The following is a 6268-nucleotide window of genomic DNA, read 5'->3' as shown; positions in this document are numbered from 1 at the left end:
CTCTTCTTAGACCTGAGAAACTGAGGTCTAAGAGAATTGACTTGATGAGGGTCACACAGCAGCCTGGATGGAGAAGGACTTTAATCCCAGTGATCTAATCCCCAGTGTATGGATTTTTTTTTCATGGTATCATGCTTTTTCTTCTCCATAATGACAAATGAAAAACAACAACAAAATGCCCCAAACCTGTGAGAGGCCAAAGGAGACCTGAAAGTATTGATAGGAGCTCCTCTTGAAAAAATCAGCAACTGCTAAAGATAACTGGCTTTATAAATGTTTGCTCTAAAGCAATGCAAATGTTCTCAGAAGGATAAATCATTTCCCATTTCTTAAACTTTATTTCACAACCACTCCTTACCTCCTAACGTGAGGTAGGTAGCATTTGCATGCTGTGCAAAGCAAATGCATGGATTTTGGTACAAAAGCGGTTTATGAACTTTGGATAACTTCCTCCTACAGTGACATTTTACTTTTGAATTCCTGGATATCCATCTCCTTCTGTTAGAAAAAAAAATGGTCTCCAGAGGTTGGCTGGGCTTAGAAGAGTCCTTCTGGGAAATATTAGTCCCAGATGGCACAAGTGTTCAATACTGGTGGTAAATGTTATTACTAGTTGTTTCAATAGGTGAAAAGGATAAAAATGCTTGAGTTTTGCAAACTAGACTTCTTAGCATCTCTTTTAGTGGATGACTTCATATACTATAATAACTTTTATGCCTGATGACTCCACACTCAGATTGGAGATCATGATAATCTACCCTGCTTTAATGGTTTTGTAGAGCCTGTCAAACAGAACTCCTGGCAAGCAGAAACTTAATGACTACACTTAATGGAGACATTATTGATGAAAATGCAGGAATATCTCCTGAACAGTAAGTCAAACGTATGCAATGTTATATGTTTCCAGAAGATTGAGAATTAGGTTTACAGCAAGATAAAAATGAAGTTTGTAGAATTACAGAGACTTGTATTCAAATCTTAGCTCTGCCATTTTCCTAAGAATACAGATTCTTAGAAAAAGTACAAAAGTACTTTTGTAAGCACAAAGGTAACTTACCTAGCTCCCCCAATTATAAAATATGGATACTAGAGCCCTCTTTCATTTTATTTAAATATTTGGAATAGGTAATATATGCTCTTGATACAAAATATATGAAGCCAAAAAAGAATATTCATGACATAAATTTTACTTCCCTCCACTGTCCCATAGCCACTTAATACGTCCTCCTGGCATAACCATTAACTAATTCAGGAGTTCCTTTTTGGACATATTGTATGCATTTACAAATGCACATGTCTACACAACACATATTTTTAAGTTGTATCTGAATACCTAGCTTTTGTGTTGTCATTAGGCACAGAGGTAAAGTTTATAAAGCATCTACCTCATGGTTATAGTATTAGAGGATTCTTGAAAGTACTTTCCAGAATCACTTATAAAATATAAGGTTTATTGGTGCTCAAACTCAAGGAGCAGTAACTGGGAGGAAGCCATCACCCACTGAGGAGGAAGAACATAGACATATCACTCAGCTGACACACTGCATGGTACTGATGATGCTAACCATCTGTTCCTTTTCCTATCACTGCCAGAGTATCATAAATTATCTTTTGCAACAATCAAATTCTACCCAGCCTTCGTGGTGGAAGGAACACCTTAGACCAGATAAAGTTGGGGACAGAAAACTGGTTCAAATTATTTCTATTAAAGGAAATAGTTGCGAAGGAAGTTTGGGTGGAAGTTTCAGATGGAAATCGGAAATTCTGCTTAAGATTAACATTAAGTGAAGTTTAATAACTCCAATGTCTTTGAATTCAACTTATTAAAAATCTCAAGAGATGCACAGACAAGGATATGGCCTTAAAACTATTGCACTTTTGAATTGGAAGTTCTTTCTGTATAGATGGCATTATTGTTTCTAATTCTTACCTTTCCTTACATTTGCACCCTGTGACATGTGGTTTTTCTAGAGGTAGAATGTATTTCACCACCTCCATGACTATGGTTTTAGTTATACAACATGCTCCAGCCAAAAGAATGTCATTGAAAGGGGCAATGAGTACAGTTTTGAGCTCAGGTCTTAACAGGTATGTATTCAATGTTTCTATTTGCTCCTCTGGGCTTGTTACCACCATCATGAGAGGACAATGCTCCTGGATAACTTAGTAGTCCAGGAAGGGTAAAAGTCACATGGAGCATCAGAACTGGATCCTAGTGAGGAGATAAGCCATGATTAGATCTGTTGAGCCCCAGCCAATCTCAAATTAAAAAATGAGAATGTATGATGGCGTTTTCATTGAGTGAACTTTGATATGGCTTATTACACAGCATTATCATATCTATAGCTGACATATAAACCCTCATGGATCATTACCTTCCAAGGGGAAGGAACTTTTCTATGTTTCAGCTTAGTACAGTAACAGAAACATAATATGCACTAATAATTTGTTGCATTGTATTGATCCTAATCAATATCATCTTATTTTCAGATAAGAACTACACCCTCCTGAGTTTAGAGAGGCCAAAATTTTGCATAATATGATTCAACTAAGGGGAAGGAATTGTAGAATTGGATTTTCCTCTTTATCAAGTTAGGGACAATGACCATAAAGCAGGGTTTCTCAATCTTGTCACTACTGATATTTTGGGTTATCTTTAATCGCCACCCCACTTGTAAAACCAAAAATGTCTGTAGACATTGCCAAATGATCCATGAAGAGTAAAACTGTCCACCAGTTGAGAACCAATGAATAATCACCACTTATGACTATAAAATTTTAAACTGTTTTTTTTTACAGTGAGCTACATAATGCTTAAAAGAATGCAAACTAAAACATAAAGCTAAATGATACTTCACTTATACAAATTTTATCACATGTATTCAAGAAACTGGAAGTGAAAATCATTAATCAACTAACATCCAACATATAATTCAAATTAATAATCTTAATCAGCCACATGCTAGAGCATAAGAAATTTCTTTGCAGTTAAAACGCTTTTATAAAGCAAAAGTCTAGAAGGCGGTTCTTAAGAATCCATTTTGACCTCCCAATTTTCTGATCCTTTTTATCTTTTTCCTTATTACAACTCAAAGAATCTGCAGGGCCAACAGAGAGTGAGAAATTTCTTTTTCTTTGTCAAGTTTTTCCTGACTCTCGACCAAGATTTGTAAGTTTTCTTGGCTCTTTCATCATTAGGGGATATCTGATCATGTGGCTTCCATAAAGCATGCGAGCAGCACTTATCTTAACACACAAACTAACTCACTGGTTCATCACATACATTTCTTATCCCTTCAACTACTGATATCCTTATTTTAAGAGTTCTTTCCTACCTTGGGTGCCTATTAACTCCTTCACAGGGCTTCTACCATGCACAGATGCTTAGCCTCACCCTAGACCATTTAAATCTGAGTCTCTAGCAATAAACACTGGTATTTTTTAAAATCCTTATGAAATTTCGGTGTGCATCCAGGATTGAGAACTACTATTCTAAAACATATGTTATATGATGTCACATTTGTGCTCAGAATCACCCACCATATCAAGATCACTACCCAAAGTTCTTACCACAGTCTGAGGGTTCTATATGAGAGTTCTATATGAGTCCCTCTCTCTCTGACCTAATCTCCAACTTCTATCCCTTAGCCACACTAGCTTCCTAGCTTTTCCTCACACTTGAAGTAACACCCTTATCTCAGGAACTATGGCCTTGATGGTTCCTCCTCTTGGGACATACTAGTTCACATAGTTCATAACTTGACTTTGTTCAGGTGTCTCTTTGAGTTTCACTTCCACAGAAATGCATTCCCTGACCTCCCTGTAGAAAAGAGCACCTCATTACTCTCTCTGTTTCAAGCTTACTGTATTTTTTAAACACTAATGTGATTTAGATGTGCCTATATTTTTGCTCAAAAGCTTTCTTCACATAAAGGCAGGGACTGGTCACGTTTTGGTTCAGTTTAACATGCTCAGCATCTATATCAGTGCCCAGAACCTAAAGGTTCTCAAAAAGTATTTGCTGAAATATTAACAAACAAGAATCACAAAATATATTCACATTTACCCTATTTTAGGCACTGAATTAGGTGCTTCATCACACTATGACCTCATATCATCCTCAGGGTAATTCTTGTTATCTTTAATTCATAATTAAGAAATTTGAGAATAAAAAAATTCAAGAAAATAACCAAGATTAAACAGATATTAAGTTCCAGGGCCATGATTAGAATTCAGAATTTTTTCACTCTCAAATTCATTTTTTCTCCCAACACTGACTGACAGTAGCCCAGTCAGATGATGACAGTGTGTGCTAATATGAACAGTCCCTTCCCCGGAGTCCCTTTTTTGGAAAGAGTGCAGTGGAAAAAACTCAGGCAGTTGAGCAACTTGGGTTATTGATGGCCACCGACTAACTTTGGGACTGTAAGCAAAATTCTGACCTTCTTTGGCTCTAGTTTTCTTACCTGTAAAACAATAAGTTTGAACAACACGATTTTTAAGAACACTCCAGCGCTTGGGAATTCTAGTGGAGACAAGACTGTACTTGTGCTATGTCCAGAGACTGAAGAATCACTAGAGGAAAGTTTACAAAGATCCAGATTCATGTCAACACAAGGACCTTATTTCTAACAAATACCAGCTTTCTGAAATGTGTCAAGTCTCTGTCACTATGAGGTTCAGTCCTATCTTTGGGGAATACTCTAAAGAGCTTTCTGCTTTGCGCTATGGGTTGAACTTAAAAACTTCTGAGTTCCCTACTGATTCTATAATGCTCTATTTTTTATATAAAACACTGTATTTATTAATTAATCACTACTTTCTGACTTGCTATCCTATCACAGCACAGAGAAAGGGCCTGTTTTTATCTCATCCTGAGACCTGATTACTGTGCTTCAGCAAGTATGATAAGAAATCTCAAAACAGACTCCCCATGTTTTGTCATTGCAGGGAAGCAGTCACCATGACTCTCCTTTCCTTATCACTCATTCTGCATCTTACCCATGAGAGAAGTGCAGCCAATCAGCATGTAGATTTTCCAAAGAAGAAACTGACTACTTGGATCCTGGCAGTTGGTTTTATTATCCTCCAGAGAATGTGTGCAGTTGAAGTTCCCCATGAAAAGTCAACCAGTGGTGGGAGAAGATTCTAAGTTGTTTATTTTTAAGTGAGAGCTTCATCTTCAAACAGCTTTTAGAGAAAGCTTGTCACTAAGGACTGAACTGAATTTTCCATTTCAAGCCTTAATTCTCTGAAGGACTAAACTGTTTTTCCTGCTGCTTCTACTTCCAGAAATAAACAAAATGCCTACAAAGTAATGTCTATGGTAACACTCATAAGATAGCAGGTTTCATTATAAAATAACAGATGAGGTCTTTCTGTTAAGCTCAAAACAAACTGAAGAAACTCTGCAGGCTTATCTTTTGATGAAGATGATGAAGCAGACCTTTCATTTTTTTATAATTCATGCTCTCAGTATAACTTTACCTAAAATTGATATTTTAGGAGTTGGAGCTAATAACCTCAACTCTACTCAAAAGTGGTGAAATTTAAACTTTGATGTCTTCTGTTCTGCAGAAATGCTGTTAGAAGCAAACCAAGTCTTCAAAGAATTATTTCTCAAAGGCAAAATTGCTGCTGACACTATTTAAGAAATATACTTAGATTTGGTTCAGTAGGGTTAAATAGACACAAAAATAGGGAAATGTTTACGAGAGACATAAGGAAATAGTATGCTTGATAACGAATTATCAGTTAATCCACGCTCATCCATCTCCTCTTGCTGAGGAGATTCAGAGAAGATGATGGTGCCAATCATCAAAAACCTCATTCAGGGGCACCTGGGGTGGCTCAATTGGTTAAGCATCCAACTCTTGATTTTGGCTCATGTCATGATCTCAGGGTTGTGAAATTAAGCCTGTGTCAGGCTCTACATTTGGTGGGGGAAGGGGAAAGAGTCTGTTTGGGATTCTCTCTTTCTCTCTCTCTCTCCCCCCCTCTCTCCACCCCTTCCCCTGCTTGCTCTCTCATGTTCCCCCAAAAAATAAATAAATAAATCCTTAAGAAAGAAAAGAAAACCTCATTCACTCATCAGCTCCTCAAACTGCCTTCCCCTTTACTTCCATAACCCTGATAGAAAAGAAAATTAAGTCAGACACCATGATATTGCAACACACTTATGTTAAGTGTTAAGGACGCATTCTGACTTAATCTTCTCTGGCTCCGTTACTTTCCTGTCATTTACTACAAACAGTGGTTTAAAAGACAT

General features: G+C 37.0%; 1 long non-coding RNA gene across 1 annotated transcript; it reads right to left on the bottom strand.

The window, feature by feature from the left end:
• Positions 1-2074: 2074 nt before the first annotated feature.
• On the bottom strand, positions 2075-3520 carry LOC144291185 (uncharacterized). Its single transcript, XR_013358514.1, has 2 exons — positions 3336-3520; positions 2075-2259 (listed from the first exon to the last, which is right to left on the bottom strand). It is a non-coding gene; the product is annotated as an uncharacterized LOC144291185 (long non-coding RNA).
• Positions 3521-6268: the final 2748 nt, after the last annotated feature.

The sequence above is a fragment of the Canis aureus genome, chromosome 19 (genome assembly GCF_053574225.1).
Source record: "Canis aureus isolate CA01 chromosome 19, VMU_Caureus_v.1.0, whole genome shotgun sequence".
In the NCBI taxonomy this organism is placed as follows: domain Eukaryota; kingdom Metazoa; phylum Chordata; class Mammalia; order Carnivora; family Canidae; genus Canis; species Canis aureus.
Note: the sequence above shows the minus strand (reverse complement) of the source record. Positions and strands in the feature narration are given on the sequence as shown.